This window comes from Ascaphus truei, chromosome 6 (genome assembly GCF_040206685.1).
Source record: "Ascaphus truei isolate aAscTru1 chromosome 6, aAscTru1.hap1, whole genome shotgun sequence".
Taxonomy (NCBI): Eukaryota; Metazoa; Chordata; class Amphibia; order Anura; family Ascaphidae; genus Ascaphus; species Ascaphus truei.
Window position 1 is genome coordinate 124,555,541 of NC_134488.1, and position 14,245 is coordinate 124,569,785.

General features: G+C 43.1%; 1 long non-coding RNA gene across 1 annotated transcript; it reads left to right on the top strand.

Annotated features, from left to right (window-relative positions):
- Nucleotides 1-2,240: 2,240 nt before the first annotated feature.
- LOC142497835 (uncharacterized) lies at nt 2,241-9,328 on the top strand. Its single transcript, XR_012802337.1, has 3 exons — nt 2,241-2,365; nt 3,925-4,113; nt 9,144-9,328. It is a non-coding gene; the product is annotated as an uncharacterized LOC142497835 (long non-coding RNA).
- Nucleotides 9,329-14,245: the final 4,917 nt, after the last annotated feature.

Sequence of the window (14,245 nt, forward strand, 5' to 3'; positions counted from 1 at the left end):
TAGAAAAGGGGAGGCAGATTTTGCCAACTAGAATTTCAAAAGATGGTGGGCTTGGGGGGGCAATTTAACAGTGTAAATTGTAATGTGTCTACAATATAAAATAGCACCCCTCCTCCTCTCTTGGACCTATCTCTCCTAAAAATGGAGTATCCGTGAATGGCGATATTTGCATCAGGGGTTTTAGGGGTTAGCCATGTTTCTGTAACAACGATGGCTTTGGGTTTATGCATAAGGCACCATGCCCTTAGTTTGTCCAGTTTGGGCAGCAGGCTCTGGATATTTATATGGGTGAGAGATAGCCCTTTTTGGAATTTAAAGGTGGAATTTTCAGGGGCATGGGACAGATTTGAAATGGGAGGACCTGGGTTAGGTTCAATATCACCTGCTAAAGAGAGTAATAGTATGAGCAGAAATTTGGATAGTTGTTTACAAGGTGTAAATTTGTGTTAATTGCCATTAGAGTGAGCAGTGGTTGGTGTGCTGGTTTTTAGAGTTCTCCACCAACATTCCGTAGATAGTGAAAGGCTTTTGAGTAGTCCAGGGTGTATGGTGATGTTGGGTGTGGGCCAGGATGGAGGAGTTTGTAGTGGATAGAGGGAGTATCATCTCCATGAGGCCAGGAGAAAGAAAAAAGTAAAGATACATAGCAGGTTCATGATGCCAGAGGTAGGCAGTGCTGCATGGAGCTGTTGTGAGCAAAGTGAGTGTGTGCAGACTAAACAGCAGGGGTGTGCCTGTTCCTTGTCAAATGTTTTGCTGCATTGCAATGCTAGAGTCAGTTCTGGGTTTCAGTGGGCCGAGTTGGTGTGTGAGTTGTTTTTGTGCAGTCAGTTTTGGGAGAGGTTGCAGTGAAATAAGTTGTAAAGGGGTGTGGGGTTAAAATAGGCAGGTTAACAAGCATGGGATCAAAGTGTGGTCATATAAGCTCACCGTTTGTTGCCTTGAGTAAGAGTTTGCAGAAAGGATGCAGTCCCCAGTCACCTCTAGTCAAACTATAGTCTAACTATTATTGTCACTTAAAATGATCACTTTAAATGCATCACTCTTAAGATGCCAATGCAAGGGGGATATGTGTTATATACATCTAAAGCAATCACATGACCCTCCCCACGCCCCAATAAATCAGCTTATTCCAGTTGGACAATTAACCGCAAACAGTTAAGAGGGGGAAACCCGCCCCCCCCAAAAAAAACAAACAAAAAAAACCAACTTTTGATATTCAAACATACCAAGAGAAATCAATAGTACAAGCCAGGAGTGTAATTCTTTCAAAACAGGACTTGCATATCAGGGACATACCAAGATAAATCATTAGTACAAACCAGGAGTGTAATTCTTTCAAAAGAGGACTTGCATATCAGGGACATACCTGTGACGAGAATGCAATTAGATCCATGTCATATCTGCTGAGGTTATTGGTCTTGCATGAAGAAAGTAAATATATAACTATAGTCTAACTATTATTGTCACTTAAAATGATCACTTTAAATGCATCGCTCTTAAGATGCCAATGCTACCTGTCAAAGTTAATCTGTAATGGTATCGAATAGAGTACGCCCTGTCACCTTTGCCTCTGCTGAATAGGGAATATCCCTGGAATTGTTCTGATTCCTTTTCAAGCTTGCCCCCAGCAGATACACTGGAATATTTGTTTGATTTTACTCACTATGATCAATCTTCATATTGCTTTGTGATAAGGACAAAATGCTAATACAAAGCAAAATACCTTGATCCATTTGAGATAAGAGATGCACATTCTGAATTGAAGTTGCTCTGAACTGAGATAAAATGTAAAAAGCATTACAGCTACTGTATTTCTGCAGATTGATACAATGTAATTTGAAACGTATATACAGTACCTGTATGGTATGTTGTAGCTTAATAGTCACTGCACTGGGACTTACTGTAACTGCCAGTCATTCCATGCAGACTGGCAATATTAAGAGAATGAATTGTAACACTCCTCCTACGTATAACAGAAAAGACCCAGTGATTGGCCTAGCTTTATCAGTCAGGTAAGAACCTGTGATAATGTTCTTTGCTTTTGGAGTTAAACTGTAGAGTACAGTACGTTTTCAGCTAATTGGTAAATACTAATGCACTGTGCCACTCTTACAGATATACACTGTGCAGAACAATAGCTACTAAACGCTTCCGTGCTAACGGGGCCGCTGATTCAGCGCTTCTGAAAACCAGCATTGAAAAGGATTCTTCATAGAATAGAAGAATATTTTCATAAATCGAATTCAAAGAGTGGGACATAGACACAAATGCACAAAGATCTACAACACTAATTGCAAACATTTCTCCTGTTTTGCAGGTCTGCCATTCCTGGCGGTGAAAGGAAAAACAACCCAACCACCAAGTAAGCATATACTGTATAGTGAATAAGTGTATTTACACCATACCGATGCTGCAAACACTAGAATTCATGTGTCAGTGTGTAATCACCAAAATCGTCAAGCATGAGCGTTCGGCTGTCCTGCAATAATTTTAGTGCAGGAGTGGGGGGCGTTGCTATTAAAGGAGGGGCGTGTCATTGGCTGGATCGGGGCTGTATCTGTGTGTCTGCATGTCTGTGTCTCTCCATTCTCTCCCTCCCCCTTTCCCTCCATCCTCCCCCTCCCATCTTCCCCCCTCCAGTCTCTCCCTTATCCTCTCCCCTCCATTCTCTCCCTCCCCTATTCTCTCCTTTCCCACCTTCCCTCTTCTCTCCCTTCTCCTTTCCCTCCTCTCTCCCCACTTCCCTCCTCTCTCTCGCCGCTTCCCTCCTCTCTCTCCCCACTTCCCTCCATCCTCCCCCTCCCCTCTTCCCCCCTCCCCTCTTCCCCCCTCCATTCTCTCCCTTACCCTCTCCCCTCCATTCTCTCCCTCCCCCATTCTCTCCTTTCCCCCCTTCCCTCCTCTCCCCCTTCTCCTTTCCCTCCTCTCCCCACTTCCCTCTTCTTTCACCCCGCTTCCCTCCTCTCTCTCCCCCCCTTCCCTCCTCTCTCTCTCCCCCTTTCCCTCTCTCCCCCTTCCCTTCTCCCCCTACTTCCCCTCTCTCCCCCTTCCCTCATCTCTACCCCCTTCCCTCCTTTCTCTCCCCTTCCCTCCTCTGTCCCCATCTTCCCTGCTCTCTCCACCCCTTCCCTCCTCTCTCCACCCTTCTCTCCTTCCCCCCTTCCTTCCATTCTCTCCCCCCGGCTCCCCTCTCCTCCCCTTTGCTCCCCTCTCTCCCCATGTCTCCCCTTCTCTTCATTCTCTCCCCCACTGCACCCCCCTATTCCCACCATGCTCTTCTTTCCCCCTGCTTCTTTCTCCCCCCATTCCCTCTCCCCCTTCCCCTCGCCCTCCTTCCCCTCTCCCCCCTTCCCCTCCCCTTCCCCTCCCCCTCTCTCTCCCCCTTCCCCTCGACCCCCTTCCCCTCTCCCCCTTCCCCTCCCCCTCTCTCCCCCCCTTCTCCTCCCCTCCCCCCCTACCCCTCTCTCCCCCCCTTCTCTCCTTCCACCCTTCTCTCCATTCTCTCCCCCCCTGCACCACTCTCCCCCCCTTCTCTCCTTACTTGTTACCCTGCTCTGAGCTCGAAAGTCAAATTGAACTGTCTCCCCAAGCACCAAGCTTGGGAGAACGTACGTGCCTTAGCACGAGCGCGCGCTCGCCGCGTGAGTGGATACAGGACGATACAGATTGCAAGAAGTAAACTCGGGAAGCGCCGCACACAAAGCGCACTCAACACTTGTGTGGACGCGGCCTGAGATTATACAGAAAAATGCTGTGGTGTCGCCCGTAGCGACACCGCGCGAGGCAAAAAACAAGTTTCATACACATACATGTGGTGTTGCCCGTAGCGGCAAGGAGGCTGATTCACTGAGGGGTTATGAATGATTGGTCCTGGGAAGATCTGTATGTGTTATCTATGTGATGTGTAACCTCTTCCCACAGAATGTCCACCTCACATGCATTTTGCGCAATGTGATACCAGTTGCCCACTGACCTGTCAGAATTACCAGTCCCCACCTACGTTCTGCACCTATAACTGCAATCCGCGATGTGCCTGTGATGAGGGATACATACTGTTATGGAAGGGATCCTCTACTTGTGTGACAAAGGACCAGTGTCCTGTCAGCAAAGGTAATACTACGTACTACTAATAGGAAAATGTAAACTGGGTCATACACAAGTATTTACACAAGTATTTCAGTCTAGACCCATAATAATGTGACAGGTGGTACTTGTGACCCATTCAGTCTTTCTCATCTTATCTCCTCTTAAAATGAGGCCTGTATTACATTGCAAAGCAATACATCTTCATGGTTTATTCACTAAAGGGTGATAGCCTCAATGGCTCAAACATAATTAGCCATGAAATAGAATTTTTGGACAGATTGGTGATTCTGTCTGTAGCGGGTGTACCCCTAGGGTACTATTAATAACGGGTGCTGCGGTTACCTGTGAGGCTAACAAGAGGCCTGAACCTCCGTCACTGGGAGCCTGAGGTATATACTTACACTCGTTGCAGCGCCTCCACTGATGAGGGATCCCAGCGTGGTGGGAGTGTCAAAAAAAGAACAAGGCGCACAACGCACATAGTGAAATACAGTATAAAATGTATGCTTTACTAAGGAAGAATAAGTTCTGCGTACATCAAAAAGTATAAAATCAGACAGTGGATAAGTGTCTGATGATCGCTGGTCTGCTGTTCTTCCCTTTACACCGGGTGATGAGCGACGACTTCAGCCGTCCTTGTGTGTGGTAACCCCACTTATCTACTGTCTGATTTTATACTTTTTGATGTACGCAGAACTTATTCTTCCTTAGTAAAGCATACTTTTTATACTGTATTTCACTATGTGCGTTGTGCGCCTTGTTCTTTTTTTGTTTCTCTAGTTCTGGGGGTGTCAAGCCACCTCTTAAGAAAGGCTGCAGACGCACTATCAGTGTCCTATAAGGTCAATTTATTTGTTTATTGCACTCTATATTCACTATTGTGTTTTATACCACTTATATACCACATATTAGCTGCGCACTTTTTTCTTTTGTTGTTTCACTGTGGTGGGAGTGTGTCTTATCTTCCTTTTATTCCTGGATTCTTTAATTAGGGGGAATTATTTCATTTCAGTTTAATCCGAGAAGTATCAAATACCCCATAACCCTCTCCCTGTATTCTTCCTCGTTTTCAGATGTATCTGGCACATGCATAGGTACCCCAAGTAATAGTATTACTGGAAGCCTTAAGAAAGAAGCTAATTATCTGATATTTGCAACACACATATCTTACAGAAAAAGAGGTAGCTGCCGCTCTCCAATTGTACAGGTATATTAACGTATGTAAAAAATAGGGTGCATACAGTACGGGAATGGGGTATACTTGAATACGGGGAAAGGTCACAGGTGTGGCCTAAAAGAATCCTATTTTGCACTCTCTATTAACAGATGTTAGGCTAGGAAAGATTCAATCCCTGGGGTAACCCCCATCCGCCTACAACAATGTATTAAAACAAGTTTATTAAACATTTATGCAACACTTATACAAACTTATGGACAACCACTATGTGGCTAAAAAACAAAGAAAACAGCGGGATACGGCTAATCAACATGGATAATACATAAGTAGAAACCTTGTGGCACGTATAGTGTTAAGACAGTCCTAATCAGACAACCTGTAACACAAGTCTACTTTCACTTACAAACGAGCGGATAGGTCGACATGGGTAAGTCCCGCCTTCGGCCGGTCTGCATAAATAGAACGGGAGATCCCACTAGTAACCACTCCCACAACCCTGACGAAGCGCTAGAAGCGTGAAACGTACGTCGGTACGCAATTACGTCATTTCTGTGACGTCATCAGGAGGCGCAGGAGCGTGGACGCATGAGCAGTATGAGATGATCGATCTGGAAATAGCTCTGAGAGAACAGGTCGTATGCCTCTATGCAGTTACACAGCAGAAGCTGAGCACTTGATCTGGAATTGAGGCTAAGAGCTGATACTAAATATAGGACATAGAACGCACTTTTGAGCATCATCCGGTCCGCTCATATGCGATAGTAGTGTCACCAGGTTATGGGTGACGCTTCTTTGCGGATGAGCGTATGCACGTGGGTTATCCGCCTTAACAAGCGAGAGGTTACATATACAGTGTGTATAAGTTGTCATCATTAGCACATAGTGCACCTTGTATTACTGATCGTGACTGCAAACCTGCTACCCTGTATATATGCCATAGTGACGTCACCAGACTGCTAATATTTCACATCTGTTGACGACTGTGTACAGCTAGCTTTTGTTACAACTTACAAACGTAACTGAGTACAGTATGATACATACGTACTAAGAGTGTACACATAAGAGGAATATCCTCCATCCCTCACTTAGATACACAAGTGTTATCAGTCTCTTATTGCTCTGGTAATTATACCATTAGTACTTAGCCGTATCCCGCTGTTTTCTTTGTTTTTTAGCCACATAGTGGTTGTCCATAAGTTTGTAAAAGTGTTGCATAAATGTTTAATAAACTTGTTTTAATACATTGATGTAGGCGTGTGGGGGTTACCCCAGGGATTGAATCTTTCCTAGCCTAACATCTGTAAATAGAGAGTGCAAAATAGGATTCTTTTAGGCCACACCTGTGACCTTTCCCCGTATTCAAACACACATATCTTCCCACATTTTATATAATTACAAACGAATATTTCTGCCCATTATAAACTTATACCGGCCATTACTATGGGTTGTGTCAGACATGAATTATCTTACATAAAGTTAATCTGTAATGATAGAGCAGGTAACTTCTTTTACTCGACCCAGGGAGATTCATCATGCAGCTGCTATATGCTTCTGTCTCAGATATGATAGTTACGAGCCCAGAGGAGCAAAGATTCAATGCACACAAGGTGGTTGAGTTCTCATTTCTGTTTTAAAATGCTCACAGAGGAATCTTTTATACCAAAGGCAAGGACAATACATCGTGTGTCAATTTCATACATCTGTTACAAAATGAGTTCCCATGTATAGATCATACATCTAAAATGACATATACCATCTGGCCTAAATTGGTGGAAATAGGGATAAAAGGTCAATAACTACTAATGGGGTCAGAAACAAGACTAGTGGTCTTGTTTCTTATAATCTTATTTCTTATGTAATAGATATACTGGGACAGCTGGTCCAAAGCTGAAATACTTTTACCATTTGGTCTCTGAGAGAACAAAGCTCGACTATTTTAACCCATTCAGACCCGGAAAAGAACATAGCTGACAGATACAGTTTTTAACCTTACAGCCCTCCTTTTGTTCTGGAAGAACAATCCAATCGACCAGTCCCATTTATTCTTCTGCACACCACTCAGGAGAGGAAAAACTCCAAGGGAGAAACCTCCAAGAGACCATGGGAATGCAGAACCCTATCTCTTTTAGGTATCTCGTTTGATAATCAGAGATGAATATATGGGTGGTTGGCGAGTACCAAGACTATTGGTATTTCTCGCTCTCATTGTGGGAGACATATACATAATGGTTGAACTAGAAGCAGAAGCAGCCTTTTTTTGGCAAAAATAGAGCTGATTATACATCTAGTCATTTGGATTAACATATACACACAAAGTAATAAACTTGCGATTGCCATGATTCCATAAAGAATTTTCATTCCCAATGCACCTAGCCAATTTCCAAGGCCAAAGATCCAATCAAACTCTTTTGGTTCCTCTCGCATGCTAGATTGAATTTCTGCTAGAGTGTCTATATCATGGTGTATGCTTTTTGATTGGGTGTCAATATAAGCACAGCATTCTTTACCACTAATTTACAAACCCCTCCTTGTGCTGACAACAGATTATCTAGTGACATACAATTTTGCAATACTGTTGCTCTAATTTGTTGCTATTTGCTACTGAGCCTTAAAATAGCGTCTTTAGTATCGTAAAAAATGGCATCTATATTGACTACAGGCAGTCCTCAGCTATCCAACACAATGCGTTACTCAAAATGGCGTTGTAAAGCGAAACGTTGTAAAGCGAAACATGTTTTCCCATAGGGACACTGTTTAAAGGAAAGGATCTGTTCCTGAAGGCATTTTTAACACTAAAATACACCAAATATTTTATGCAGGCAATAAGATATGCAGCACACACATAAATTATATAGTGTATATACTGTATTATATATGTAATATAACATAATAAATAATATATTATATAGTATAATATCATATTATATAGTATAATATTATATATATACGCTCTTACGACGCTTTGCAACGTTGTTTATGTGAATGTATATATATATACACATACACAACATTGCAAAGCGTCGTAAGAGCGTTGGATAAGCCATTTTGGCGTTGTAAAAATGAATATAGGTATGCATTGCAAAGCGTTGGATAAGCCATTCGTTGTAAAGCGAAGCGTTGTAAAACGAGGACTAAGAAATCTCATTTTGCATATAAATCATACATTCCTAAAAGGGTATTAGACATAATATATAATATATAATATATGTATATAACATATTATACAAATAACATACTGTAACATGGGAAGAAGTGCATAAGACATAAAAGTACAGTAACATTTAGGAAAAGGAGTCCCTGCTTTGAAGAGCTTACAATCTAATTGGCAGGAAGAAAGTACAGAGACAGTAGGAGGGCATTCTGCTAAGTGCGTCTCTTCTTTCCTTAATAATACTGTTGCTATTTCTTTATTATTTGTGATATTAGCAGTAAATTAGTATTTTATAGATATATATATACACAGTATATAATATACAGTAAATATACAGTATATAATGTTAATAATGTAAAATTGTTTAAAAAAAAAACCAAACCCTCAAATACACACATCTATACTATATATATTCGGTTGCAGTCAACAGCAGCAGATTTTGCACTTTGGATCTTCCGATTCCATATTTTCATACTTGGGTGCTGTTTTTTGCCCCAATATAGGACTAGTTATACAGCAGAGAAACTGATAAATGATTCTTCATGGATATGAATGAGGCCTGTGTGCCACATTCTGTCTCCTCTGCTTACCATCACCTTAAATCTAGAGGATACTGAGTTTTACTCCAACATATTGGAGTCTAATCCATCACTGAGGGGTTATGAATGATTGGTCCTGGGAAGATCTGTATGTGTTATTTATGTGATGTGTAACCTCTTCCCACAGTATGTCCACCTCACATGCATTTTGATACATGTGATACCAGTTGCCCAATAACCTGTCAGAATTACCGTTTCCCACCTATGGTCTGCCCTTTGAACTGCAATCCGCGATGTGCCTGTGATGAGGGATACATACTGTCATGGAAGGGATCCTCTACTTGTGTGAAAAAGGACCAGTGTCCTATCAACAAAGGTAATACTACTTACTACTAATAGGAAAATGTAAACTGGGTCATACACAAATATTTATACAAGTATTTCAGTCTAGACCCACACTAAGGTGACAGGTTGTACCTGTGACCCATTCAGTCTTTCTCATCTTATCTCCTTCTCTTCAAGTGAGGCCTGCATTACATTGCAAAGCAATACATCTTCATGGTTTATTCACTAAAGGGTGATAGCCTCAATGGCTCAAACATAATTAGCCATGAAATAGAATTGTTGTTCAAAATCAAAACTGGTTTACAGTCTTTTGTTAAAGGTGAAAGAAAGAATCTCCTATCACCTTTAATTAAAAAAAAAATTGTCTTTAAATAATTTCTACTAGAGATTTTTTAATCTGTCCCAGTTCTGGTCACAACATTGTGTGTTTTTGTTTTTTATTTAGCAGTTTTGCAAGGTGTATTTCTAAGCTTTACAAGGCTAAAGAAAAAACAATCAGCTTTATAAGAGGGAGAGAGTTATTTCCAGTGCCTCTCCCCACGTGTTGTATATATATGGGGACTCTCTTTTGCATCCGAAAACGGATTTGGCCGGTTTCAATCCGCGTGGGTTCATCAAAAACTGGCATTGGATAAAATCCTTGGATGGATTTGTAGAATACAATCTGTGGATTTAGCGATACATTGGCGTCTTTTCAGTGTATTGGTAATATTAATTAAAAAAAATCAACAAAACGCGAAACGCCCTTTTTGCCATTTATCCGCGGAAATCTGCGGACCAAAGGAACCGGACGATCCGCTGCTGATCCAAATTCACCAAAACAATTCGCCCATCTCTACTCATTGCATTCATTGTCATTAAATGTATGTACATGTTTATCTATATAGTGCCATTAATATATACAGGTAAACCCCGTTATAGCGCGACCCGTTATAACGCGAAATCGGTTATAACGCAGTTTTCACGTGGCTCCTGTTTTTTTTTGGGGGGTGGGCATAAATTGGGACAAAACTTCCCCCCCCCTTCTCACAGTATCCCCCCCTGCTCACAGCCCCCCCTTGCTCAAAGTACACCCCAGCTCACAAAGTATCCCCCCAGCTTACAATACCCCCCCCCTCTCTCACAGTATCCCCCCCTGCTCACAGCCCCCCCTTGCTCAAAGCACACACACCAGCTCACAAAATACCCCCCCTGCTCAAACAGTAACCCACCTCCCTACTCACTGTAATCCCCTTCTCAAATCCACTTCTTCTCGCCGGCTTCATACAGTTCCTTTGCGTCCTGCTTAGCGAGTGAATCGTCCACACTGCTCCCCTGGTCTCCCCGGCAGTTGACAAAGACACCAGAGAGCGTGAAGCCAGAATCTCGATCAGACACCCTTCACGTGCGCGTGCCCCGTGCGCATGCGCAGTGTGTGCGGCTCGTGAGATGTGGATGTGGGTTGCCTGTCTCTCCCTGAAGGGACTTGCCCCCCACGATCCAGCAAGCATCCTCTGCTGAACTCCATACCAGGACCATGGCAAAGGCCCTTATCGCCTCTCGCAGCTCTGCAGCTGGCAGTTCTCACGCCAAGGGCTAGTATACAGACCCCTGTCAGCACGCACTGTTCCATCAGATTTGGCCAGCTTGAATTGCTCTTATTCACAAAATGAGACCAGCAGGTGTGGCCATGTTTGCAGTCCGTCCTCTCGAGCTATTTGTGTAGCACAATGCCTTAAGCTTTGTGTGGTTGCCGCTGCCCCACCGGCTCTGGGAATGCTGGGAGAGTTCTCAGCTTTCCCTCCGGCTGACGCGGTAGCACTTAAGCGGCGGCCATTTTTTTTACATTTATTTTTTGCGGCGGCCATTTTGTTTTTTCGCGACCCCGTAACTAATGCGGTGGTCTCGGGTGGACCCCGAGGACCACGTTATAACGGGGTTTACCTGTATAGCACTTCACAGTATTAATACAAGTGACACTCATATAAATAACATATTATACAAATAACAGAACATGGGAAGAAGTGCATAAGACATAAAAGTACAGTAACATTTAGCAAAAGGAGTCCCTGCTTTGAAGAGCTTACAATCTAATTGGCAGGAAGAAAGTACAGAGACAGTAGGAAGGCGTGATATTAGCAGTAAATAAGTATTATATATATTTTTATTTATTTATTGCTGTGGATGTTTTTTTTTACCCACCATAACTTAACTAAGTATATATATATATCACATGCTCACATACCGTTTATATACAGTATATAATGTTAATAATGTAAAACCCTCAAATAAACACATCTATATATATATTCGGTATGATTTACTAATATTCACAACACAGCCCGTTTAATAATCTGCCTTGTGTTCTCACTACATTCATTATCATTAAATGTCAGCTGTTATGTTCACATGTACCAGTGTGCACGTGTGAGAAAGGGGTTCCAAACAGCCAATCTCCCAGTTGTCTGGGGGAAGTTTGCCCCAGCAGATAGAATAATACCTGGTGGGGTATCTGTAAGCTGTTACTTGTCATGTTAATGTTAAGGAAAGCCATGCTGTTATTATTACCACCCAAGTCATGGACATTCCATGGTGAAACCACAAGAAACGGAACTAAAATTGCTCTCTTAAAAAAATAATATTAACTCCTTGGTTGCTGTACGGCCCACTCACTTTAATCCTTGCACGGCTATATCGTGATATCTACAAATACATGTGATTGCGTGTACTTGTCTATTTGTAAAATTGATACCTCTGCACTATTTACAGCAGAACATGCCTTGGCCTGTAGGTGCTAACGCTAAACCCCCTCTAAGTAAATAGCTCACTATGATGGAATACCACAGGGTGTATTTACTAAAGACTGGCAAAGCCAGGGCAGAAAACACCATATTTATTACAGAAAAGGAATACTATTAACAGCATTGTTTCCTTTGATAAATCCAGTGTAATATTTGTGGTAACAGCCGGGATAATTGAGTAAATAACCCCCTACATTGCTGGAGAGGTCTGTAACATATTTTGGCCCATGTTGCTAAGTGGTGCTATTCCATAATATACCTTCAAATTATTTACTAAAGTTTCTCAGGTTCAAAACTGGGAGAAAATCTGTGCAAAATAATTATTTATCACTGGAAAAACTATCATTACTTTCAGTGGGATTCATTTTCCTTGATAAGTATGGCTCTGTTTCCATTGTCTTTGCCCTATTTTTGCAGCTGGGAGACTTTAGTACATAGACCCTCTTCTGTTGAAGGAAGAAACTTACCTTCCAATCAATTGAATGGACCAATAGGGTGTCTTGTGGAACAAGAGGGGACAGTCCCTTATGGAATCGCACAGCTTAGTAACTACAGTAGAGCCCTTACTGTACTACAGGCCCCTGGAGGGCATGGGAAGACTTTCCGATAGATAAATTCTCTGTATCGTGTTAACAATGAGTGAATTTATAGTGTGTCTAACATTTCCTTGTTATTAACACCTAACAACATGCACTATGACACGTGTGGGACCGCTTGCCCTTTGACTTGTTATAATTACAGACAACCCCTAATTTGTACCAAAGACTGCAAAACTGGATGCTTCTGTAATGACGGATTTGTTCAGCTTAGTAACGGTTCCTCTATTTGTGTGGAAAAGAACCTGTGTCCTGTTTGCAAAGGTAATATACAAATACTGCTGCAGGTTTGTATTATTTAGATGGTATCATGGTCCTAAAAGTTCATAAGAAGGGATTTATAGGTGAACATATTATAGGTGTTGATGCGGAGCAGGGTCCATGCAGCCTTTCAAGATTACAAAGTGACACACGTTACTCTGTATATGTTGTGCATGTATGGTGTCAGGATGTAGTGTCAGGGCTCAATTCCACTGTGCTGGTATTCACCATACAGTATGTAAGAGCTCAGTGCACAAATAGTGTTTAGACATGTAGCCATGTCCCCCTTGCCCACCCCCCCCCTTACCTCCGATGCAGGTGCTGGGAAGGGGGAGACTGTGACGGTTGTGTGGGCGGTGTGTTCAGGGCGGTGTTTGCAAGGAGAGGTAGCTCCGTCGCTCTGAGGGCCGCCATGACAAATAGGGCACGCATGCACAGAAGGGTCCCGGCATTGATCAGGAGCTCGCGCATGTGCAAGTGCTACACATTTGCGGTGGCCATTAGATACAAGCTCTGCATGGGAACTACAAGCCCCATAGTGCTTTGGGGCATAGGGTAAAAGGCACAGGTCAGCCAATTGAGGATACATGTTGCGCGCTTGGAGCCACGTTAGTCAGTTGGAGCCAGAACAGAGAAGGGGAAGGTAGGGTCTGAGTGTCAGTGCCACTCAGACTAGGCCAGAGAATCCCCTAAGTCCCAGATAGGCCCCAATCACGTGTAGCTTGTGGCTGCTTCAGGGAAGGCCCTTAGATAGGGACACTTCCCCATTTTACTGTAGTGTCAGGGACACAGTGAAGACGCCGCGCAGTGATTGTGGTCTGGGACCAGACCACCGCAGTGTTATCAAAGACTCTTAAAGGTGAAACCCATCTATCGGAGTCCACCCAACGCAGAGGCTGACGCCATCGCAGAGGCCCATGTCAGTGGATCGGGCGGATCCTTGTTGCTAAGTCGACCGCACCAAGTACTGGAGTACTTGGCAGGTACCTCAACAAAGTGCAACAACAGTTCACGGGAAAGCGCTACTCCCTACACTTTTGGGTGGGCTGGACATTGGGAAAGGGACATCAGAGTATTGGTGCCTACCACCCGATGTACTTTTGGACACTCACTGGTGGTTCTGGGCGGGGTGTTCACTATACTGTGTGGTGGTGTTATCTTATATGTGCTGTCAATAAAGGTTGTTATTATATACCGTGTGTGTTTACTATTGGTTCCTATGATGGGCTCCTCCCACTACGCTGGGATCCCTCGCAGGTGGAGGCACTGAACCGTGACGATAATTATACCACCCCAGGCTCCCCGTG